Here is a 26,955-nt window from a genome sequence, read left to right as displayed (position 1 = left end):
GTCGCCTGCGCAGTCCACTGCTGCACAGGTATTTGAGTCCTTGGAGGAGGATGAGGAGGAGTTGGAGGTGCTGGACATTGCTGCTGAGGGGGAACAGGGGAGCGCAGCTGCAGTGGTGCAAGGGTGGAGAGAGGTGGAAGAGGCTCAGGGGCCAGAGGAGGAGGAGGAAAGCGTTGCGACCACTGACCCTGATGTCTCTGCTGGATGGACCACCCTGTTCCCCATGACAGCGCACTGCCTGTGCACAGACCCCAGGGTCAAGCGGATGCAAGCGAGGGAGGACGCCTGCATCAGCATGATCCTGGACCCACAGCTGAGGGGGAGGTGGGCTCAGTTTCTGCCTGCCGGAGACCGTAAGCAGAAAACAAGGGAGTTGCAGGAGATCCTTGTTCGGCGATTGGAGGAAGCCTTCCCCCAGCCTTCCACCCCCTCTGTGCCTGTCCAGCCAGCACAGCAGCCGGTGCCTGTGGCCAGCAGCAGCGTCAGACGCCCAGGAGACCTGCTGTAATTGACGAAGGTGCTCTACATAATGGTAGAGCAGCCGAAAGAGGAGGTGCGTGCAGCAGCCACCTCCTCTCAAAGTCACAGCCAGCGCATGACTCGGATGGTGGCCGACTACATGGGGTCATTCAGTGGGCTTGAGACCGGCAGCGAGGAGCCTGTGGACCTCATGGAGTGAAGTGCTTGCACATCTGGAGTGAGCTGGCGCAGTACGCCCTGTAAGTATTGTCTTGCCCCCCTTCCAGCGTGCTGTCCGAGAGGTGCTTCAGTGCGGCCAGTGGCGTGGTCATCGAGAAGCGCTCTCGTCTGTCCACAGAGGGCGTGGACAGACTGACATTTTTGAAGATCAACCAGGCCTGGATTGAAGGCACGTTCCAGGTACCTGTTGTCGGCGAGAGGAGGACATGAGGTGCCTGGGAATTATTGTTTGACATCAACCTTCAGTCCCTGGGTCGTGATAATTTGGCCTGGTTTTTCTGTGGTACTAACGCTAGGTACCATGGTGCCACACGTCACTCCTCCTCCTGCTGCTGCTGCTGCTGTATTTAACATCCTGCTGTCTGTGGTCCCACCGCTAGGGTCCACAGAATACATTGTCTGCTGCCAAAGTCACTCCTCCTCCTGCTGCTGCTGTATTTATTTATTGTATTTACAAAGCGCCAACATATTACGCAGCGCTGATTTTTATCCTCCTTCTGTCTGTGTTCCCACCGCAAGGGTCCACAGAATTATGCGCTGCTGCCATGCACCACTAGCTATTACGCCACTACAATAGCTATATAGTGTTGTAAAAAAAAAAAAAAAATTCTGAGGTGTCTGGGTTGAAAACTGTGCTGTCCCAGTTGTGCATTGGACACAATGTGGGCTTCACGACTGCTGTCTGGAACCTCCTGCTGTTGGTGTTTATTTACAGCCGTGCTGCCAACGCTAGGTACCATGGCCCCCTTACATTGCCTGCTGCCAAACGTCACTCCTCCTCCTCTTGCTGCTGCTGTATTTAACCTCCTGCTGTCTGTGTTCCCACTGCCAGGGTCTACAGAATTATGTGCTGCTGCCATGTGCCACTAGCTATTACGCCACAAATTTACCTATTCTGGTGTTGAAGAAAATTTTTTACAACAGTAGAGTTCTGTAAGGGAAAAAACATTAAGTTGGGTACAAGAGGAAGAATATGAACACAAAACAAAAAAAAGATGGTGGTGGTGAAGAAGAATAACCAGGTGAAGAAGAATAAGAAGAATCAGGAGAAGAAGAACCAGGAGAAGAAGAAGAAGAAGAAGAAGAAGAAGAAGAAGAAGAAGAAGAAGAAGAAGAAGAAGAAGAAGAAGAAGAAGAAGAAGAAGAAGAAGAACCAGGTGAAGAAGAAGAAGAAGAGGAACCAGGTGAAGAACCAGGTGAAGAAGAACCAGGTGAAGAAGAAGAAGAACCAGGTGAAGAAGAAGAACCAGGTGAAGAAGAACCAGGTGAAGAAGAAGAAGAACCAGGTGAAGAAGAAGAAGGAGAAGAAGAACCAGGTGAAGAAGAAGAAGAAGAACCAGGTAAAGAAGAAGAAGGAGAAGAAGGACCAGGTGAAGAAGAAGAACCAGGTGAAGAAGAACTAGATGATGATGATGAAGAAGAAGAAGAAGAAGCAGATGATTGAAGAAGAAAAAGAAGAACCAGATGATGAAGAAGAACAATCAAATGATGATGAAGAAGAACTGATAGCTCAATTTCATCGGAGGCAGCTACAAGATAATTTAGCAGATCCCAGATCTGCAACCCAGGTAAAATTCCCCCCTTCTAAGTGAATAATCTCTCTCCAGCTAAGAGACAGAACCACAACACTCAAGTCTATGGAACAGCATCTCTGTCTAGCTAAGAGGTACAGACACCACGCAACACTCAAATTGGTGAAAATGCATCTCATAAAGTTTATATTGCATGTGATATTTGTGATACAGGTACAGACATTGATGTATTACAGTAAGCAACAAGTACAGTGAAATTCAACAGTATAAAGCATAAAGCTTAGAAACCAATGCACACAATGTATACATTAATACAGGTAACCTGAATGCAGCTTCCCAATATGTCCTACAAATACAACCCATATTACCCAGAACCATTACATGATCTTATCTTACCCAAGCCAAGAGAAACAGCTCTCACCGCAGACCACAGCACACAGAGAGTAGAAAACAGCATGCTCAAAGACAATATACCCCTTGACTCCACCCCCTCACCATGCATCACTTCCCTGTGAGAAGGCTCAGTGTGATTGGCTGAAAGGATGCAGATTTGAACTTTAGCTCCGCCTAAGGTCAGTTAAACAGGAAGTGAGTCTTTTGTCTTAGAAACATGTGCTCTAAGAATGGATGCAATGCCTGCTCCACAAAAGCAAGCAGTGAAACACACAGTCCATATCTTACAATCCCCCACTTGAAGGTGATCGAAAGTTATGAGAGAACCTTCACCAAAATTTAACAGTCCATATTTCCATGAATGGGATTAATTTGGATTCCAATGTCCATATAAAGAGTCCATAAAAGTTCAAAGTAAAACAGTCCATAAAGTTGTCCTTTGTTCAAATGTTTTTCCAGGTTGCAGATTTTAAAGTTCATAATGACTCCAGTGTGGATGCATTCACTAGATCAATTATTAGTTCCACCTACAGTTGAGCAAAAATAACAGAACACAAAGCAACACAATTCACAGACTCACAAGTCTTATTATTTAGTTTAGGCAGTTTTGATAAGGCTCCTGATTGAAAATGACTATGATATACAAAGACACTGCATGGGACCCATAACATAACCAATCACTAGGGTCTCCCATGTCTCTGTACATCAGCATCATCTCCAATTGTGACTCTGTAGACTTGCAACACATAGAAAACATTATAAAAACATAACAGACTTAGATATCTGGACTGTAACAACCTGAATACAATGTGTTTGAACCACTCTGTGAAACAGTCTCTATAAGAATATAGACATACACAGTTTAATCTTAATACACAGTTATACAATCTTATGGACCTTTGACTGCATAAACAAAACATCTCCAGGGTTTAGATGCTCATAAAGAGAGCACATGGACTTTCAACATTTGCTGAATCTGATCAATAATTCTGGCTAAATCTTGGCTAAGATATGATCTGCATATGGAAACTGTACAATGGTTTGGGCATCTACAATAACAATAGGAACAGTTTAAATTGTGCTTTCTGTAACAAAATAAACAGAGAAAACATCCCCCACTTGGCTATATACAAACCCCCATCAACACAGTAAAAGTACTAAAAGCAAAACTGTTGTGTGCTTTGCAGTTTCAGGTTAATGCAAAATACCTGACAAAAGCCCACATGAAAAACGAAAAACATCAGATTGAACATGCCTTTCCTTATGTTAATTTTTTATAACCAACTTTAAATTACAATTAAATTACAAATTTTAAGACATGTTAAATCTGGTTCACCCGAAATAAATTGTTGCCTTGCAAAACGCAAAATTAAAAACATCACAATGGCCAGCAACTTTGTGCATGGGTCCTTCAGGCCATTCACAAACCCTCTGCTATAGTAAAGTAACAAAGGCAACCTATTCAAATTTACATAGCTACAGTCAGCACCTGAAACTACAAAAGTAATTTAGAATTTAACTTTTCTGACTGTAGATAAAATGATCAATTAAATAAGAGGCTTATTCCAAACTAAAAATTTGTTAGGATCCTCTTCATACATAAACACATACATAGACAGACAAACACCAAAACACAGCTGGGATCTTCTTTTGTTCCTCGGTTTCCTATGGAACAGAAACTGGAAAACCATTATTAACCTCTAACAAGATCCCTGCACAAACGGTGTTCAGGAATGTTCCTTATTTTCCTATATTCCAGCATCTCCTGCTTTATTTCATTGACCTCCTGAGTAAGTTTTCCTGGAAACCAACTTACCTCAGCTTGTAAGTTGCCCTTCTGTGCCATAACGCTGTAAGGAACCCAGGACCTATCCTGGCCCCTCTGCCTGTTCCCCCACCTTGGAGAGTACACCTCAGCTTCTCTCCTCCTGGTAAGGAATTTATTATCGCTGAAATAATTCTGCTTGTCTCTCCCAAGTGACGGGCAAAACCGTTTCATGTGTCCCTGTTCTCCACAGTGGTAGCAACGCCGGGTCACATGACTTCTCTGGGGCTTATTTACTATATGTGCATCTCTGTCCCTTACAGGCTGCACAGCAAAAACTCCATTGAAATTTCTCCTGTGTTGCACTGATGATTTGAAAGGGTTATTTTTCAAATCATCTCTTGGACTCTCTAAAGTCCTGTTTCTCTGAATGGGCCTTGCCAGAGCAGGCTGTTCCTGCTTACTCTTTGGCATCTCAAAAACTGAACCACTGCATTCAGAAGAACTACTATAACCAGCATCACTTTCACCTGGACACTGATTAACTGCTTCACTACTGGAGGACACAGACAATGTTTCCAACTTGCATTGTGCAATCTTCAACTGCTCAGTCAGACCTGCATTCTGAAGAAGCAATCTTTTATTTTCCTCAATAATTTGTTGCTGGGAAATGGCAACCACATTTGCCTCTTCAGCAGCAATTGTTAAAATGGAGATTGCACTTTGCAAGTCTTTCACACTGTCTTTCAGCCTCTGAACCTCATTTTCTAGGTTTGATTTTTGTTCAACCATACCTCTGTATTGCTCTGCTATCCATTGGGCGACAAAAATAAGCATAGCTTTGCCCTCCTTTTTCTTCAGCTTCTTATTGTTTATCAGATCATACACATACATTTGGGCTTGTTTCCATGGATCTATAGAGCTTTGCATTACATTAACAATACCATCTAGATCTTTTACTTTAGACTTTTTCAGAAGTAACAGTTGTACAGAGGTCTCCATTCTGTTTACCCCTAAACAAGACAATGGTCACTCTATTCAATGCAAACACTTTGATCTCTGTACACAATTGGCAGAGTCTACACTTAAACAATGTGGCTGCTTCACCACATGCTGCTTGCTCAATTGCTCCCAAAATCTGTCTGAAGTATAACATCAACATCAGACCTCAAACACAAATCCAACATGCAATACACAATGTTTAGAGAGAATATTCACTATTTCACACAGTACTGCTTTCTTAATTGGGGCATCAGACCCTCTATAGGAATATCAGATTCCTGGAAAGCTTTCTTGGGCATCAGACCCATCTATTTTCTTTAGGAATATCAGATTCCTGGGAGAGGCGCTACAGAAGCGCTTTACTTCCGGGTTCTATTAATCCGCTCTAACAGTACAGGGTGGTAATAAAAATATAATTAATCACCCAATACTGTATATGGCGGATCCCACTTCTGACACCAAACTGATAGCTCAATTTCATCGGAGGCAGCTACAAGATAATTTAGCAGATCCCAGATCTGCAACCCAGGTAAAATTCCCCCCTTCTAAGTGAATAATCTCTCTCCAGCTAAGAGACAGAACCACAACACTCAAGTCTATGGAACAGCATCTCTGTCTAGCTAAGAGGTACAGACACCACGCAACACTCAAATTGGTGGAAATGCATCTCATAAAGTTTATATTGCATGTGATATTTGTGATACAGGTACAGACATTGATGTATTACAGTAAGCAACAAGTACAGTGAAATTCAACAGTATAAAGCATAAAGCTTAGAAACCAATGCACACAATGTATACATTAATACAGGTAACCTGAATGCAGCTTCCCAATATGTCCTACAAATACAACCCATATTACCCAGAACCATTACATGATCTTATCTTACCCAAGCCAAGAGAAACAGCTCTCACCGCAGACCACAGCACACAGAGAGTAGAAAACAGCATGCTCAAAGACAATATACCCCTTGACTCCACCCCCTCACCATGCATCACTTCCCTGTGAGAAGGCTCAGTGTGATTGGCTGAAAGGATGCAGATTTGAACTTTAGCTCCGCCTAAGGTCAGTTAAACAGGAAGTGAGTCTTTTGTCTTAGAAACATGTGCTCTAAGAATGGATGCAATGCCTGCTCCACAAAAGCAAGCAGTGAAACACACAGTCCATATCTTACAAGAACCAGATGATGATGAAGAAAAAGACGAAGAAGAAGATGAAAAACCAATTGAAGATGAACCAGAAGAAGAAGAACCAGGTGAAGAAGAAGAAGAACTTGAAGAACCACATGCAAGTGAAGAAGATGATGATGAAGATGATAGTAATGATTGATGACGAGAAAGAAGATGGTAAAACAGAAAAAGAAGACAGTGAAGAAAAAGATGTAGAGAACAAAAAGAAGGTGAAGACGGTGAAGAAGAATAAACAAGAAATGCAGAAAACAAGTTTTCCATCAAATTTTTTTTTTATTACGCCTATTTAAATGTGATTTCCCTTTAGAAAAAAAAAGGCCATCCGAATTCGCGAACACAAATTTTTCCCGAATTCAGTTACCGATCACGAATCGAATTCGATGGTCACGATCGAATTCAAATCCGAATTTGCCCCGGACCCGAATTCGAATGTACTCGAATCGAATTTGGGTACATTCGAGCATGCCTGCATGAGTCTAATATTGTTTCCAGTACAGGAAGAGCTAAGAAACTTCAGTTGCTATCTATGCAAAAGAGCCACTGATCTCTACGACTTTCAAAGTTGCAGAGAGCTCTGTCTTCTGAAGCTTATTATCTCAAGTGTCTGTCACTGTATTTTGTTTGTTTCTCTGCAGAGGAAAATTCAATTGTTTACTAGCCTGCTCTGTAAAATCAATTAGAATGCTGAGTGTAATGTGTAAACTGCAAATATTAGAGAATGATGCAATGTTTTATATATATATATATATATATATATATATATATATATATATATATATATATATATATATATATCTGAAGATAAAAATATGAGAATATTTTCTTTGCTACTGATGTTCTAGTAATTATCCATACTACACAACCAATTCATTATATTATAATTTTTTTTTCGCTTCAGTGTCACTTTAAGTTAGCTAATGAAAGGTATCATCCGGATTCAAAACTTCTTGCCTATCCCCATTCGTGTGACACAATTTGTAAAAGCATGGGTAACAAGAGGATGTATATATTTGTGAAGAAAAAGGTTGCCGTCGTAGGCTCTAATGTTAATTGCCATGGTAAGCCTATATTAATGGTAAAAAGGTCACAAGGTTCCTTTTTACCGCTAATCACAGCTATTCACATTAGATCCTATGGTGGCAATTAGGTGCCTGATAAATAGCGGGATGCACAGATGCACAATTAGATCCTTTGGCAGCGATTACCAGGAGACTGATAAACTAGCAGGCTCCGGGCTGCCTACTATGCAGTTTTCTAACAGAAATCTTAGGCATGGGGGAGGTTTAGGCATGTGTGTGTGCGGGGAGGGGGGTTATTTAAGGTCAGGCACCCACAGGGGGTTTAAAGTTAGGTTCCACCAGGAGGTCTTAGGGTTAGGCATTGGTAGAGGGAGGGCTCTGTGTGAGAGTAGGGTTAAGTCATAGTAAATTACCGGTAAAGATTACCGATATTTTACTATCGAAATTAACTAATGGAATGTCAGTAATTTTACTGATATTCTACAAGCAGTTTTTTTTTTTACATATAAGTGTTTATTTATACTCGTGTACTTTTTAACATTGTATTTAGCCCTGCCCATAGAGTCATACACAGTCCAGTAGTTAATAGATGAAAACAAACCCTGGGACTCTCCCTGGAAGATAAATATATTTTGTGCATGTGTACCATATGGAGAAAAGCACAATGTTTCGGTTCAAGAGCGAAGGTTTCTGATCAATACTTCATGCTTTTCACACTATGGTACAGATGCAGTAAAGGTTTTATCCCAATGTCTGCTTCTCTGTTTAGTGGCAGATGCTTGTTTGACACAGACAGGTTAACACTCTTAACAGGACACTCTTTTCACTAAATTATCAGATGGTACATTTAGATCAGCGCATTAATTTGTCATCCACTTTGAGATGTATTATTTTAATATCGTTTCTTATTGTGTTCATCCTTTGTAGTTCATGATGTCATTGCATGCAGTGAGGACAGCGTGTTCACAGTGAAGAATGAGATGCAGGTATTAATAACAGGTAAGTTGACCCCTCATTATTTATTTACTATATGCTGGAGCTCTGTGTCTGGAGGAAGTAAAGATAACTAGTAAGGGATAACACTCCTATATTTCAGGTGCTGCGTTTGGATCTGGGCTGAGCAGGTAAAACAGATCTATAATATTCTATGTATTTCTAATGTCCCATATTGACGTGTGACATATGTGGTGTAGCTGGATTATGCTATCTGGGTCTATGTTGTTTTTATTGGGATAACATTAGTCATCAAAGAAATTCATTTTGTTTGTGTAGTGGGTAACCTTAGCAATTCATATTACAATCTTCATGTAGTTTTGCTATATATATATATATATATATATATATATATATATATATATATATATATATATATATATATATACTGTATATAGGCATGTTTATACTGCCATTTCCCCAAATTCTTGACTATCCAAGCACTGAATATGAAGAGTAGACTGTCTGCAGACTCAATTTTCTAAAACCTATCCTAGCCTTCTACCTCCAAAGTTTCAACAAGGTCACACTGGGTCTTTCTGCTGTGTCTCCATTATCATCACAGTAGTCCTGCCTCCTGCTGTCATTACTAGGTGGGGGTACGCTGCTCATGCCACTAACCAACTCTTTTCACCACTAATTAAAGGTGGGCATGGCTTTTACAGCCACCAACCATTAAACATTGTAAGGTCCGCTATGCCTGGGCAGCGGCGGAATGCAGAGACAACAGCTGTCATCAGTTGACACACTGACACGCTGGATTGCTATTGGTTTGTTTTCAATTCTGCTTTTGTTGATTGGTTAGTTCTAGTATTAAAACCAGGTGAGCGCCCCAGTTATCGCCCGTGATAGCATTAGCTTTGGCTTGTTGCTGGGTAGCGCTCACTGTGAGGCTCCCTGCACACTGCATGCAATTCCGATTCTGATTTTTAATTGTTTTTTACATCCGATTCCGATTTGTAATCGTTACTGCATGCTGTGTTTTTGCCTCTGTTTTTCTGTTGATTGCATTCAGGGAAAATCGGAATTTCAAATCGGAATTGGAAATGGAATCGGAATCGCAAAACGGATTTGCAGTGTGCGAGGAGCCTTATATTGGATTCCTGTTGCCAACTATTGCCTTGTAGCTTAACCACGCTTAACCTCTGCTTAATTCCTGTTGACGACTACTGCCTTGTACCTTGACTACGCTTTGCCTTGCTGCCTGGATTGACCTTTGCTTGGACACGGATTTCCATGAACTCTGCCTGGACTGACTTCAGCTTGCCTTGACTATGCTACCTCTGGAAAGTTCCTATCTGGACTACCTCGCTGTCACCAGGGACTCCGAGCACTTCTGCCACTTGATTCACTCGTCACTAGGCCTCAGATGACTACTATATATATATTATATATATATATATCCACTGTGCCCATATTACATTGCCAAGAATTATCAGGTTCTGTCTGGTGATTAACTATCTGTCAGACTGTCAGGCTACATCTACCTGCAGGGTGTATTGTATTATTGTGTTAGGCAGGAGTTTGCGCAGGCGTTACGGGCTGGGCTCTGGGTGAGTCATATGGGCATACAGTGTGCACTATGGTTATTGACCAGACAAGTCTGAAAAATATTCTACTCATCGGTATTAGGTGTGACTACTTTAGAAGACCTTGTGAGGGTAGGGGGGGGGGGGGGTGCAGTGAAGAGGGATCACTGCAGATCTTACTGGGATGCAACTTTGGTGGAGGATGTGAGAACAGCACTATTGAACCTGAAGTGGCCAGAAGAACTGTGGTTGTCTACTAAGAGAGTAACCCCAAGTGGAAGACATCTGTAGATAAAATTACGTGTTTGAGGGCAGGGGTACATTGTTATGTTATTTGGGCAAAAGAAAATAATTAGTGAAAAAAAATTGAAGAGGAACTGTGGTGAAAATAACATAATGAATAAAATTGCTAATTGTTTAAAAAATTAATTTATAGATTATTTAGTCAGTGTTTGACCATTGCAAAATCTTTCCACTCCCTGATTTACATTCTGAAATAAATCACTGGTGGTGACATCTTTGGTTTTGCTGGATGATCTGTGTGGAATGTTCCACTCTGAGAGTTCTATGCACAGAAGGCGGTATTGCTTGCTTGGCAGTTGGAAAAAGCCTTTCTTTTCCACAATGCAACAAGGTTCACAGACAGAAAACTGTCAGGGCCATGGTCATGACATCACACTGTGGAAGGGGTTTCACCACAATATTAGCCAAACAGACCCCTCTGATGATCTATTTAATAACAGGTAAAAATTTGCCTTGGAGATGCCTGGTGCCTAAAAACTGCAACACACAGTGGGATGCGAAAGTTTGGGCAACCTTGTTTATCGTCATGATTTTCCTGTATAAATCGTTGGTTGTTAATATAAAAAATGTCAGTTAAATATATCATATAGGGGACACATACCAGTGATATTTGAGAAGTGAAATGGAGTCTATTGGATTTACAGAAAGTGTACAATAATTGTTTAAATAAAATTAGGCAGGTACATAAATGTGGGCACTGTTGTCATTTTATTGATTCCAAAACCTTTAGAATTAATTATTGGAACTCAAATTGGCTTGGTAAGCTCAGTGACCCCTGACCTACATACACAGGTGAAGTATTTAAGGGGGTCAATTGTAAGTTTCCCTCCTCTTTTAATTTTCTCTGAAGACTAGCAACATGGGGGTCTCAAAACAACTCTCAAATGACCTGAAGACAAAGATTGTTCACCATCATGGTTTAGGGGAAGGATACAGAAATCTGTCTCAGAGATTTCAGCTGTCTGTTTCCACAGGAACATATTGAGGAAATGGAAGACCACAGGCTCAGTTCAAGTTAAGGGTCGAAGTGGTAGACCAAGAATAATCTCGCATAAACAGAAGCGTCGAATGGTGAGAACAGTCAGAGTCAACCCACAGACCAGCACCAAAGACCTACAACATCATCTTGCTGCAGATGGAATCACTGTGCATCATTCAACCATTCGGCACTTTTTACACAAGGAGATGCTGTATGCGAGAGTGATGCAGAGTAAGTCTTTTCTCCGCCCACAGCACAAACAGAACCACTTGAGGTATGCTAAAGCACATTTAGAAAAGCCAGCTTCATTTTGGAATAAGGTGCTGTGGACTGATGAAACTAAAATTTAGTTATTTAGGCATAACAAGGGGCGTTATGCATGGAGGAAAAACAACACAGGATTCCAAGAAAAACACCTGCTACCTACAGTGAAATAAGGTGGTGGTTCCATCATGCTGCGGGGCTGTGTGGCCAGTGCAGGGACTGGGAATCTAGTCAAAGTTGAGGGACGCATGGATTCCACTCAGTATCAGCAGATTCTGGAGACCAATGTCCAGGAATCAGTGACAAAGCTGAAACTGCGCCGAGGCTGGATCTTTCAACAAGACAACGATCCTAAACGCTGCTCAAAATCCACTAAGGCATTCATGCAGAGGAATAAGTACAACGTTCTTCAATGGCCATCTCAGTCCTCAGACCTGAATATAATTAAAATAATAATATTTATAATTAAAATCTGTGGTGTGAGTTAAAGAGAGCTGTCCATGCTCGGAAGCCATCAAACTTGCATAAACTAGAGAAGTTTTGTAAAGAAGAATACCTTCAATCAGAATCCAGACTTTCATTGGAACCTACAGGAAGCATTTCGAGGCTGTCATTTCTTCAAAAGGAGGATCTATTAAATATAGATTTCATTTCTTTTTTGTGGTGCCCAAATGTATGCACCTGCCTAATTTTGTTTAAACAATTATTGCACACTTTCTGTAAATCCAATAAACTTCATTTCACTTCTCAAATATCACTGTGCGTATCTCCTATCCTATATAATAATTAGCCTGTGTCGCTGCGTCCAGCAGTTTGCAGCGTCCCTGTTATTTTGCTACTGCATATGTGCGCAGTAACGGACAGCTGGAGGGACCAGGGAGCGAGGTGGGCAGGCAGCGGCGGGTGCGCGCGCATGTGCAGTGACTGGCGGCGGCGGCAAAAAAAAGACCTAGAGCCCGTTTTTAAATGGGCTTGGGTCTACTAGTATGATATATTTAACTGACATTTTGTATCGTAACAACCAACGATTTATACAGGAAAATCATGACAATTAACAAGGTTGCCCAAACTTTCGCATCCCACTGTATTTTGTCTGAGCACAGCCATAGCACCTTGCTTGGATGTGCAGGGCTGCCTCATCACTGCCTGTGCGGAATGCCAGCAAGTTCCTGACCTGTGCATGGGAGCAGTTGACATGTTGTGAATTCTCCACCTACCTATGTTTAAATTATCCAATCACTTTCCATCTACACACTTGCGGACCTAATGGGGAACTAAAGCTGCAGGAAAAGAGCCACTCACAATGTCTACCAAGAACCTCGTGGTCATCCAGGAAGTGCAGGGGAAAAGAGGTGTGACTGCTCCAATAGGAGTGCACACCCTTCTGCTGCTCGTCATATCTCCGTCTCCGCCTCCAAGTCCGCTGACCTGATGGGAGACAGGAGAAACCAGCACGTCATCTCTGGCAGAACGCCAGAGAGAAGCGACCAATCACCGCCGTGCGCGCGTGTCTCCCACTGGCACATCATCCACCGAAGTCCCGTCCGCCCATACCCCAGCAACCAGACCAAGCGTTGCTATGCAGCCTTGCTCGGTCTGGCGCAGGAGATCTGCGAGCAGGTAAACAACGGCAGACAGCGGCATCAGCCACAGCATGCATCCCCAATGAGGCACCAGGTCACCCATCCCAGAGGGATGGCTTATTCCCAGTGCCCCCAGGGAACACATTACCGTGGATGATCATGGGGGTCACAACGCAGCACGGCGATCGCGGTGTGGGCTGACTATAGTCAGCAGTTGGACTATCCGTGTTGGGACCAGCGGCAGAAAAACTTACAAGAGACCACCTACACTTCGAGACCGTTTGACACATGCAGAGATGAGAACTCTGGTGAGACCACCAGAGTCCTCACGTAGAGGCACGTTTCCATGTTTAAACTGTGTCCATTGTAATTCCATAATCAGAAGTCCCTATTTTGTTCATCCTCTAACCGGTAAATGGTATGACATCCGTGGCTGCTACACATGTGATTTGCAATATATAGTATACCTATTGAAATGTCCATGTGGACTAATCTATGTGGGACAGACAACCACCAAATTTAAAGTGTGTCTGTCCTCTCACAAACATGCCATTAGAAAGAAACTGGCAGAACAAGCAGTTTCAAATCATTTTAGATTGCATAATCACAGTGTTAGCCAGCTTAGATGCCAGATCGTTGAAGGGGTACCTCCACTTAAAAGGGGAGGAGATAGATACAAGAAATTTTTAGAATGTGGGGCATACTGGATTAAGACCTTAGATGCATTAGAACCACATGGTCTCAATCGTGAATATGATTTATTACCTTTGTTGTAATTATTATTACTGATTTACTGTCTCTTTATGTCCTTTAGCAGATGTGACTCCAGGTGGTCCGGGGTTTTTCTGCCGCTGGTCCCAACACGGATAGTCTAATTGCTGACTAAAGTCAGCCCACGCCAATCGCCGTGCTGCGTTGCTACCCCCATGATCATCCGCGGTAATGTGTCCCCTGGGGGCACTGGGATTAACCCATCCCTCTGGGATCGGTGACCTGGTGCCTCATTGGGGATGCATGCTGTGGCTGATGCCGCTGTCTGCCGTTGTTTACCTGCTCGCAGATCTCCTGCGCCAGACCGAGCAAGGCTGCATAGCAACGCTTGGTCTGGTTGCTGGGGTGTGTGGCGGGCGGGACTTCGGTGGATGACGTGCCAGTGGGAGACACGCGTGCACGGCAGTGATTGGTCGCTTCTCTCTGGCGTTCTGCCAGAGATGACGTGCTGATTTCTCCTGTCTCCCATCAGGTCAGCGGACTTGGAGGCGGAGACGGAGATATGACGAGCGGCAGAAGGGCGTGCACTCCTAACGCAGCAGTCACGCCTTTTTTCCCCTGCACTTCCTGGATGATCACGAGGTTCTTGGTAGACATTGTGAGTAGCTCTTTTCCTGCAGCTTTAGTTCCCCATTAGGTACGCAAGTGTGTAGATGGAAAGTGATTGGATAATTTAAAGGGGTTCTTTCGCGAAAAAAGTAGGCAGTTAAAAAATGTGACAGATGACAGGTTTTGGGCCAGTCCATCTTTTTAAGGGGGATTCTCAGGGCTTTTTTTGTTTTCAACAGCATTTCCTGAACAACAGTTTAACTGCCAAAATAGCAAGATACCAGCCGGCCTCCCTAATTACTTGCACACTATTATGTCAGTTACATTTTGCAACTGTTGTTCAGGAAATGCTGTTGACAACAAAGAAAGCCCTGAGAATCCCCCTTAAAAAGATGGACTGGCCCAAAACCATCTGTCACATTTTTTAACTGCCTACTTTTTCGCGAAATAACTCCTTTAAACATAGGTAGATGATTGGCTGTATTAGTTAGAGTGAGGATATAAATGAAGCGTGAACATGAACATATGTCAGACTGTCACACACTTGATAAAGAAGGTTACTCCGAAACGTTGTGGCTGTATACTTGTGACATGACTGAATAAAAGAGCTTAAAATACAGATGGTGCCAGCGTATGTATTCCTGTGAATGAAGGAGTGGTGATTCCATTGCTGGGCACATCAACGGTTACTAGTGACAGGGTGCATTTCTGTAAGATTTCAGATACTTGAACACCTGTAACTACTTGTGCAGTATATCTACGTCCCTGAGGACTTCTTCTGAAGTCCCAGGGACGTAGATATGCATCTGTTGTCGCCGCGCACTCCCATTCACTTCCGTGTTTGCTTCTGCATGCGTTCTCACTGCCGATCATTAGTAGAGATGGCCTGAACAGTTCACATGCGAACTTATTCACGCGAACTTAGGTGGTTCGCGTTCATGAACGAACGCAAACTTTATTGCGGTTCGACCCGTCCCCTATACTACATCATTAGGGTCAACTTTGACCCTATACATCACAGTCAGCAGGCACAAGGTAGCCAATCAGGCTTCACTCCCACCTAGAGCCCCACCCCCCCTTATAAAAAGCAGGCAGCATCACCCATTTCACTCACTCGTGTGGCTGCAGTAATTAGAGAAGGGAGAGGTGCTGCAGAGACATTAGGGAAAGCTTAGTTAGGCTTGTTAGGTTGCTCTTTCTTGCTGATCCTTACTGCTAAAAAGCACTCCTCATCCTCAACAACTCTTTTGAGAGCTAATGTTGTTCTTGTGATCTTTTTTTTTTTTTTGGTGTGAGTCCCACAGACATTTGTGTTGCATATACAGCCCTGTCAGTCAGTCTTAGCTGCTGGACCTTGGCCCTTTAGTAATTCCTACTATGCCACTGCCAGGCCCAGCACATTCAGTGAATACCTGTGTGTGTGACAGGTGCACATTTGTAATACCCATCACTGCATATACCTACCTGTTGTTCAGTGCACCCACCTACCTACATGCGCGCACGCAGTGTCACTGTACCTGTTCGGTACGTGTGTGTGTGTGTGTGTGTTGTGTGTGTGTGTGTGACAGCTGTACTTTTGTAATATAATTCTTGGCATAATGTTCCAAGGAAAGAAAGCCTAATTGGTTGCGAAAAAAACAAGATATATATAATTTTGTTGTGATTAGTAGTAATTAAGTAATTAGCGAATGAATGGAAGGAACACTGAAAGGTGAAAATTGCTCTAGTGCTTAAAGGAGAACTGTAGTGAGAAGAACATGGAGGCTGACATATTTATTTCCTTTTAAAAAATACCAGTTGCCTGGCAGCCCTGCTGGTCTTGGTCTATTTGGCTGCAGTAATGTCTAAATAACTCTAGAAACAAGCATGCTGCTAATCTTGTCAGATCTGCAATGTCAGAAACACCCAATCTGCTGCATGCTTGTTCAGTGTCTATAGCTAGAAGTATTAGAGGCAGTGGATCAGCAGGATAGCCAGGCAACTGGTATTGCTTAAAATGAAATAAATATGTCAGCCTCCATATCCCTCTTGCTACAGTTGAAAAAACCCACAGTGGTCAAGTGGTTAATGTCGCCAGCAAAGGTTATAGATAGATGACTGGATTGTCTGTTGAGGTAAATCAAGATCACTTTCCTCATATCCAGTTTGTGGAATTCTCTTTTAGTCATTTTTATAGTTACATATTACCTAGCAAGCACATTGTGAACCACAACTTCTAGGAGTGAGGGGCTGAAATGGAACAAAATGTCTCCTTTCTCCTTCTTAAAATAGAAGATATTTGCGATTATTCAGGTTGGAGTGAGTATTTGAAGTGTCCCAGGGTGCATCACTGCTGAATATGCAAATCATCCCTTTGTTGTCCCTGATAGCTAAACACACCTCTAGAATCTGCTGGACTGCAATGACGTGTCAGCTTGTTAATATTACAGAGCCAAACTAATCCACCATGCATACAGCCTGTTTCGGATTGGTTGATCCTTATCAGTGCATGGCACGGATTAACATAGCTACATGGGGTAGGACTTGAAACACCCAGATTTACAGTACCTAGCAAGCTCATGGTGAACCAAAACTCCTAGGAGTGTGTGTGTGTGTGTGTGGGGGGGGGGGGGGGCAGAGGATCAGGGATTGTATGAGAAAAAGAGGTCTCTGGTGATATGTTAGATAAACTGATTATTTTGTAATGTCCTGCCGCTGGGATGAAGTGTGTGTGTGTGTGTGTGGGGGGGGGGGGGGTCGTGTTATCGGTAACGGGGGCCGGTGGAGGCAGAAGGAGAGGAGCCAGGAGGAGGCCGGGGGACCTCGCCGCCTACGGTGAGCTGGAAGAAGCCCCAGGTACGTGTACTCTTTTAATTTATTGCTCGGAGTCCCTTTAAGGGTGCTGCCTTTGATGTAGAGTTTCAGTCTTTAACCTGTTCTGTACCAGCTGTCTCTGGCCCCTTAAAGGGAACCTTAACTGAGAGGGATATGGATGTTTCCTTTTAAACAATACCAGTTGCTGGTCAGCCCTGCTGATCTCTTTGGCTGCAGTGGTAGCTGAAACACAGACCTGAAACAAGCATGCAGCTAATCCAGTCTGACTTCAGCCAGGGTACCTGATCTGCATGCTTGTTGAGGGGCTGTGACTAAGTGTATTACAGAAACAGGATCAGCAGGAGAGTCAGGCCACTGGTATTATTTTAAAAGTAAAAATCCATCTCCTTCTGAGTTTAGGTTCCCCTTAAGGACCAGAGACTGTTGGGTACAGCAAAGCGGCACAAAACGGCGCTTACCAACGAATCTCCACGCTGGTCTTCTCACCGGTCAAATTGCTCGCCCATCGCCACACTGTGAGTCCCCCCCCCCCCCCCCCGGAGAAAAGCATTATGTTAATGTTATATGTTTTGTCTATTGCAGTTCCAAACATATTTTTCCCATAACAAATGTATTCAGTCCACTACTTTGCACCTATACACTGTTTGCATTTAGGTATCCTCATTATTATTAGAATTTGCTTTGTTCCTTTTGAGATTTTGTTAGCCACCATCCAGCAGTATCAGAGGAGGTGGGTCCACGTACGTGTAACACATACCTGTCAGAAAGCTGTTGCTGTGTCCACATGCTTGAAGATGCAGTTGTGCATATCTGCACCTCATTTCCAGTTTGTGTAATTCTTTTAACTCACTGTGTTGATCGACTACAAACAGTGTGCGAGGTGGCAATAGTGTTGTACAAATTATTTCATTTTATTTTTTTCTGTTTGAACTTGATGGACAGATTTTTTTTTAGCAACCAAGCTATGTAATATCTGTGAGGAGTCCACGGTCAATCAATCCAGACTACCTAGAAGTCACAAACTCGAAGCACAGCACATATTTGAGTATCGCCTGGGATAAAATCTTTATGCAAAAAGATCCATCCACTTCTGTCTGATTTACAGATGCCTGCACTTATCTTCACCTCTGCTCCTCAATGGTAGTGGGTGGAGTTCTCCATTAACCTTTACTTTTGTAATTTTAATGCAAGTTGTATGCAGCTTTATATTCTACTGACTATTCTACAAAATACACAGTTTTCACCTTGTTGGAGGAGATACATATTAAAACATAACTTTTAATAAATCATTGAAACGGCAACTGCTTATTACTATTACTAGTAATTGACTGGATGAGGAAAGAGGTGGCAAAATACAATTGTGCAACAAATCCTAATCTATCTGCAAAGGATTGTTCCCTCTCTCACTCACTGATCTTGACATTTCACACATAAATTCTCCACACCAACTCAACATGTTTTACCCCTCTAAAGGGGACTTCATCAGGGGACGAGTGCTCAGTGCTAACACAGGAAAATTAAATACATTTCGATCACATTGAAAAGTTATAGAAAGCCTTAGTTATAGAAAGCTCTAGGTTGGCTGCTTCCAGAGTAATAGTAATTAGCAGTTGCCAAACCGTTTTAATAATTTATTAAAAGTTCTGTTTTAATATTTATCTCCTCCAACAAGGTGAAAACTGTATTTTAAAAAAATGCATTTCTGTAACATCTGCGGCTGCAGGCACGCAGGGTGTCCCCGCAGCCGCCTTGGTTCCCTGCTTGGAGGTTGTTTCCGTCCCGCCGGCGTCTAGCACGTCGAGGACGGAATTGTCATTGGCACATAGGGTTCTGGTATCGCGCGACCGCGCGCGTAGACCGGACCTTTATGCTGGGAGGAGGCGCATCAGCTGACCCGCTGGTCGGCTGACGTCAGAGGGGGCTCACGCCGCTCTGGATTGGCTGATTGTGGTGGGGTCTTCTCTGCTTCTTAAGCCTTCTCTGTTCAATCGCAACCTGTCTGCGGTTGCGAATACATACGTGTTAGCGCTCAGACCTTAGACTAGTATCCGGTGTGCTTTGATCTGGGAGGAAACCAGGGATTTCGCACAAGACTAGGATTATTGTATTACTGTATATTTGATATTCTGTGTATGACTCTGGCTAATCTCTGACTCCGCTCTTGCTTACTGATTCTGTACCTCTGCCCATCTGATCTAGTTGCTGAACTTCTGCCAGAATACTTACTACTCTCTTGCCTACTGATTCTGTACTGTATCTGCCTCTCAGTTGCCGAACTAAGCCTGTCTGACCTCTCTACTCACCAATGGGCCCTTGCCACTGGTGAGGTGTTCTTCTTATAATAGTACCCACCAGCTCCTCTGGTGAGGTTCTGCCAAACTAGTCAGTTACTGGCCTCAATTCACGGAGCATTATCAAACGTTTATCAAACACTTTATGAAACGTTTGAAAATTTACCTCATGGGTAAAATCTCATTTTGAATTCACTAAGGTGTTATATATTTGTTGAACGTTTTATCGGTAAAACATTCGATAAATATATAACACCTTAGTGAATTTAAAATGAGATTTTACCCATGAGGAAAATTATCAAACGTTTGATAAAGTGTTTGATAAACGTTTGATAATGCTCCGTGAATTGAGGCCACTGTGTTATAATAGCACCCACCAGCTCCTCTGGTGAGGTTCTGCCAAACTAGTCAGTTACTGTGTTCTTATAGGGCCCACCAGCTCCTCTGGTGAGGCCTAGTTATACTATTGTATTACTGTTGCACCAAGCACTATACACTATTATATTATCCTGTTAGCTATACTTGCATTATTGGTGATTCTGCAGATCACCACATAATCAGGTATAGTGTCTGAATTATTGGTGATTCTGCAGATCACACATAATCAGACATCTGTGTTGCTACACCGATCGTTACAGAACCGCAGACCTAAAAATGTCTATGGATACACTGTTCAGTCATGTTGAATGCCTGATCTCGGCGGTTAATCAGATGTCTCACACGGTTAACACCCAGCAGACTCAGATTCACCAACTATCTGAAAAGGTGCAAAGCATTCTACCATCCACTGTACCAGTGTTATCCTCTTTTGTTGTGGAGCCCAGGTTGCCTCTTCCTGAAAGGTTTTCTGGGCATAGGGCCGATTTTCTGAATTTTAGAAATCAGTGTCTGTCATACTTTGAGCTATGTCCTAGCGCTTCAGGCTCTGAGAGTCAGAGGGTCATATTAATAAAGACTTTGTTATCTGGAGATTCACAGGCATGGGCCTACAGTCTTCCCGATACCCATGAGGCTCTGGCATCGGTTCAGAATTTCTTTAAAGCTATGGCAGTTATATATGATGATCCCGATTTAGCAATAACGTCAGAAAGGAAGCTTAAGACCCTCAGACAGGGGTCTAACACTGTGGAAATGTATGCAGCAGAGTTAAGAAAGTGGGCAGTAACAGCCAGATGGGGGCGGCATGCTTTACTTGATTGTTTTTTATCGGGGTTATCTGAGGCAGTAGCTGATCTGATGTTGGGCCATCCTGAACCAAAAACCATAGATGAGGCAATCTCTTTAGCAATTAAGATTGATTGTAGAGTACGACATCACAGACAGACCCGGGGTAAACTCACCAGGGGATCCTCTGTGATTCCTTCTCCTTCTCAGTTTGACTCTGTGCAGCCCGTTCCTTTCAGTCTCCCTGAGCCTGAAAATATTAGGAGACCTTTGTTGAGATCTTCTTCATGGGATACTGAGACGGAAAATTTATATTGTTCGCTGGTAGTTGGTGGTACCACTTTGGAGGATTCAGCGATACCGTTAAGTGATAATAGATTACTCCTCCCACTATTATTTGGGGAGATCAAGTCCAGACCACACAGGCCTTTATAGACTCAGGCTCTGCGACCAACTTTATGGACTATGATTTCGCTGTTAAGCTTGGTCTTCCTCTCCAGTCCTTGGGCTATCAGCTCGTGGTTACTGCAGTGGACGATTTACCACTGCAGGGGAAACGATCTCTTTCTCAAACTCCTGAAGTTTTCTGTCAGATTGGGGTTTTGCATAAAGAACAGATACAATTTCTTGTTCTCAAAATGGCTACCTCCACTGTGATCTTTGGTATGCCGTGGCTTCAGAAACATTCCCCTCAGATTGACTGGAGTTCCAAACAATTGCTAAATTGGTCTCCTTTCTGTCATCATCAATGTTTGGAGGAAAGTCACGGAATGCGCAACCAAGGTCCAAGTGTATCGTTTGCCTATTCAGTATTCTGAGTTTTCAGACGTTTTCTGTCCCCGGCCTGCAGACAAGCTTCCACCCCATCGAAGTTTTGACTGCCCTATTGACTTAAGATCAGGTTGTATGCCCCCTAGGGGCCATCTGTATAATCTTTCTGGGCCTGAGAAACTGGTCGATGCGGGAATATATTACTGACAACTTGGCCAAGGGGTTCATTCGTCCGTCCAGGTCCCCGGCCGGGGCAGGCTTCTTTTCTGTTAAGAAAAAGGACGGTGGGCTTAGGCCCTGTATCGACTACAGGGGTTTGAATAAGATTACAGTAAAAAATCGTTATCCTCTTCCCCTGATCGACGATTTATTATCTCAGATTACTGATGCCAGTGTCTTTACCAAACTTGATCTTAGGGGGGCATACAACCTGATCCGCATAAGGCAAGGTGATGAATGGAAGACGGCGTTCAACACGCCCGACGGGCACTACGAGTATCTTGTTATGCCCTTCGGGTTGTGCAACGCACCCGCCGTCTTCCAAGAGCTGATTAATGAAGTTTTCAGGGAGGTTCTGGGGCAATTTGTCCTCGTCTATTTAGACGAAATCCTCATTTTTTCACCCTCTTTGGCAAAACACAGGGAACATGTACAGTACGTTTTGAGGAAGTTACGTCAGAATTCCCTGTACACCAAGATTGAAAAATGCCTCTTTGAGGTTTCAGAAGTTCCTTTTTTAGGGTATGTGATCTCCACAGCAGGGTTGTCTATGGACCCCAGTAAGGTGTCTGCTGTCCTGGAATGGCCTCGACCTTTGGGTCTGAAGGCACTCCAGCGATTTCTTGGCTTCACCAACTACTACAGAAGATTCATAAAGGGGTTCTCTTCTGTAGTGGCGCCTCTTATTGAACTTACCAAGAAAGGGGCAGATACCTACAACTGGTCGGCAGAGGCACAAGCTGCGTTTTCATCACTCAAACAGTTGTTTTGTTCTGCCCCCATCTTAAGACATGTAGATTTGTCTCTTAACTTAATCGTTGAGGTGGATGCTTCTGAGGTTGGGGTGGGGGCTGTGCTCTCTCAACATTCCGGCCTACAGGGCAGGTTGCATTCATGTGCGTTTTTTTCTAGAAAGTTTTCTCCTGCCGAGAAGAATTATGATATTGGGAATCGTGAGCTACTGGCGATCAAACTGAGGAGTGGCGACATTGGCTGGAGGGGGCTGAACATACCATAACAGTCTATACGGGTCATAAAAATTTAGAATATATTGAAGGAGCTAAACTCTCACCCCTAGGCAGGCCCGTTGGTCTTTATTTTTCGCACGATTCAGATTTGTCATTTCGTATAGGCCCGGAAGTAAAAACCTGAAAGCAGACGCGTTGTCGAGATGCTTCGAACCTGAGACTGTGCAGCCCACCTCTCCGGTGAGCATTCTTCCGGAGAGAGTGGTCCTGGCGGCTGCAGGTATTCATGATGCTCAGGCTTCAGTTGGGACCTCTTCTCAACTAAGCGAGTGCTTACACTCGGAGGAATGGAACTTCATACCAGGTGACATGTTGTGGGTCCTGCCACCCAGAGGGGGTGAGGTTAGCTCTTCTTCTGTTTCCCTCTCAGGGTCGCTAGCGCAGGGACATCCCTCCCCATCCCTCCCTGAGATCTCTATTGCTCATAAATTTGGAGAGGAGTCTCAGGAGTCGCATCTGGACAGGCCTAGCGAACCGTATTCGGAGTCCACGCCTCAAGGGGGGGGGGGGGGTACTGTAACATCTGCTGCTGCAGGCAGCTTGGAGGTTGTTTCCGTCCCGCCGGCGTCTAGCACGCCGAGGACAGAATTGTCATTGGCACATAGGGTTTCTGATCGCCGCCGCTCTGCGCTGAATCGCCGCTAATCGCCGCGCCGTGCCCCCCCCCCCCCAGACCCAGTGCGCTGCTTGGCCAATCAGTGCCAGGCAGCGCCGAGGGGTGGATCGGGACTCCCTTAGACATCACGACGTCCATGACGTCGGTGACGTCATCCTGCCCCGTTCCCATGGCCACAAGATTTCCTGATCCAAGATTGCCGGAGGCGATCGAAGCGGGGGGATGCCACTGTACAGCAGCTATCATGTAGCGAGCCTAGGGCTCGCAACATGATTTAAAAAATAAATAAATTAAAAAACAGTGCTGTGCTGCCCCCTGGCGGTTTCTAATAGACCGCCAGGAGGGTTAAGTTAATTTTCTCAGGAGTTTATGACTTTGCACTTTGTGCGGAATTATAAAAGCTGACTCTTACACTCTTCTCTTATTCCTGACTGCCTATTTCATAACATGCTATTTAGCAAGCACTGTTGGAGTAGTTTAACCATTTCCTTGTAGATAAAAAGTTTTTTTTGAAAACAGTGTTTATTGTCAAACAAACATACCATTTGGAAGTTCCTTCCTTGTGTGTACCTGCTGTTCTTCTGATTAAATATAAATTGGTACTCTAGTCACAACTTTTCAATAGTTTTACATGAAAAGAGAAGGGGTTAAAACCTTTGTAAAATATACTGCTGCATGGTTCAGGGCATTCCTCACCAATTTCTGTTCTAGTGACATGGACAACAAGAAAAAGAGTAAGGCTAGGTTCACAGTGGTCAGTTGCATAGCTCATGCCTTATATTGACTGTGAACTGCAATGGTGACTGGCCATAGACTTTAAAGTGGATCCGAGATGAAAAACTAACTATAACAAGTAACTTGTCTATATATCTTATCTAAAATTTAGATAGTTTGCACAGCAAATCTAGCTGCAAACAGCTTCAACAGTAAGGCCTGGTGCACACCAAAAACCGCTAGCAGATTTTGAAACGCTTTTTCTTATTTTTCTTTAGCGTTTCAGCTAGCATTTTGCGGTTTTGTGAAGCGTTTTTGGTGTAGTAGATTTCATATATTGTTACAGTAAAGTTGTTACTGAACAGCTTCTGTAACAAAAATGCCTGCAAAACCGCTCTGAACTGCCGTTTTTCAGAGCGGTTTGCGTTTTTTCCTATACTTTACATTGGAGGCATAAACGCCTCCGCAATCCAAAATCTGCAGCAGCCCAGGAGTATGCGTTTCTGCAAAACGCCTCCCGCTCTGGTGTGCACCAGCCATTGAAATACATTACCCAAGCGTTTCCACATCCGCAAGCGGATCGAAAAACGCTGCCGAACCGCTCTGGTGTGCACTAGGCCTATATGATTATTTTTTTCCTGTGATACAATGAGGGCAGCCATGTTCTGCTTGTCACATTACGTCAGGCAAGTTGATAGCATCTCAGCCTGTGAAAAGTCTCCTCCCCCCCACTCCTCTGCCTCTGAAATCTCTGGCTAATAACACCTCCTCCTCCTGCCCAGACTGAGCTCCCATAAGCCCTTGCTACATTGCTCTAAAAATGCCAAGGCACAAAAGGAGCAGTGGGCGAGGCTTGTTTAGTTTATAGGGAATTAGACTATTAAAACAAAAAAAAGTATTTGGCTTGAGGAATGCCCTATAAACTATATAAAAGGAACACAACCATGCAATGAGTAAAAGTTTATCTCGGATCCACTTTAAAGTGAACCAAAGACGAAGCACCCTCATCCTCTATAATAAAACCCCTGTGTCCCTGCGTGTGTTGTCTCTGTGTAGCTGGTCCATGCTTTTTGCTACTGCGCATGTGCGCAGCATGGACCCAGCTCACAGAGACAGGTGGACGGGCCAGGGAGCCGGGCAAGCGGCGGCTGTGCGCACGGCGGGTCAGCGCACAGTGCAGCAGGTGCGAGCGCAGTAACATGCAGCGGCGAGAAACAAACCATAGAGCCCGTTTTTAAACAGGCTTGGGTCTACTAGTACTGTATATTAACATATATATCAGTGGGAACATTAGAGAAAACACCTACCCTGCTCTCTGTTTTATCCTTCACTGCTCAGCCTGCTTGTTATCAGCCCTGACAAAATCCTCGACTGAGCATTCAGTCTGGCTTTGCTGAGGAATAATTATAGCTTATGTCTTTTCAAGCCCAAGCCTGCCCCCTTCTGGCTTTGCTTTCCTGTTCTGTATACTGCAGCATCACAGAGAGCTGTGATGAGTTGGTAGGAGCTGCTAGTGCCAAGGAAGGAGCTATTTTTTAATCTATATTTGTTAGTCAAAAGAGGTTTTTAGAAATGGTGATTTCATTTTGCACACAGCCCACTAAATAATATGCTTTTCTGATGAACTGTGTTTTGCGTTAAATTTTAGTAAAAAAAAAAAAAAAAAAAACACAAAAAGGGCACACCAGAGCGGCGAAAATACCAGGTATAGTATTTTTTTTTTACAATCTATCGGGGGATATGTTTATTTTATGCCAAAGCGTTCATCTCTGGTTTCCTTTAATACAAAGTTTGCATGCAGCAATTTAGAATAACACAAGCTCTTACTGTGAACAGTCCCACAGAACTGTATGGGCATTGAGTTGATATGCAGAATTATTCTGCAATGCAACAGACCACTGTGAACAAGGCCTGGATTCACACTGTGTGTGTTGCATAATGCTTGGGTTATAATGTGTGTGAACTGCAATGGACATTGCATATGTTACACAATACATGTTAATTCAAAGCCAGCATGCAGCAAGTTTGAATAATGCAATTTATTACAACGCAGAGATGTTAACAGACCCATAGAATTCTGCAATGCAACTCTGATGCAGTGTGAATGCACCTTTAGGCCGGTTTTACACCTGGCCATAGCATTGCAGTGCGATGCTCCTCTCCCATCGCATAGCAACGCCGAAAACTTAATTCATATGACCCTGCGGCAGAGTGCGCTGACAGGGTCAATGCAACGGGGTGAGTGTGCTAGGCCCCATAGACTTTCATTGCTATTGCATTGTCCTGCGTGCAGAAAGGGTAATGCAAAGCAATGAAACCAACGTAGTGTAAAAGGGGCCTTAGGCCTGGAACCCACTGCAAAACGCTATCGCTAATCGCAAGCGCTAGCATTTTGTATGAGCAGTTTGTCAGCGGTTTCATGAGCATTTTAGGAAGTGATTTTACAAAGTGTATCAATTTGCCAGCGATTGTGTAGCGATTAGCGATTAGCATTTTAAAGTCTGATTGGTCTTTTCAATTAATTTTAATTTTGTTACAGTGTGTTGTAAGGCTAAAACGCTAGCAAAATCGCTCCATGCAGGTTTTAATGAGCGATTAAGCCAGCGTTTATATACTTTACATTAAAGCGCTAACGCTCCCAAAATGCTGCATGTCCTGCGCTTGCGATTTGAGGAATCGCAAACGCTCCGGTGGAAGTTGCCCCATCCATTAACATTAGCTGAGCGTTTTGGCAAAACGCTAGCGTTTTGAATCGCTCCAGAAATGC

General features: G+C 43.5%; 1 protein-coding gene across 2 annotated transcripts in view; it reads left to right on the top strand.

Moving 5' to 3' along the window:
- TNFAIP8L2 (TNF alpha induced protein 8 like 2) overlaps window positions 1-26,955 on the top strand; it is a 150,990-nt gene that overhangs the window by 50,617 nt on the left and 73,418 nt on the right. Inside the window, exons 3-4 of one of the 2 annotated variants that reach the window (XM_068253586.1) lie at window positions 8,528-8,599; window positions 8,697-8,724. The gene's annotated coding sequence lies outside the window, so the exon portion shown is untranslated. The remainder of the gene's footprint in view (window positions 1-8,527; window positions 8,600-8,696; window positions 8,725-26,955) is intronic. The other variant, XM_068253587.1, reaches the window with a different exon arrangement.

This window comes from Hyperolius riggenbachi, chromosome 9, assembly GCF_040937935.1.
Source record: "Hyperolius riggenbachi isolate aHypRig1 chromosome 9, aHypRig1.pri, whole genome shotgun sequence".
NCBI lineage: Eukaryota > Metazoa > Chordata > Amphibia > Anura > Hyperoliidae > Hyperolius > Hyperolius riggenbachi.
The sequence above is the reverse complement of the archived record's forward strand: the minus strand, read 5'-3'. Positions and strand labels throughout refer to the sequence as shown.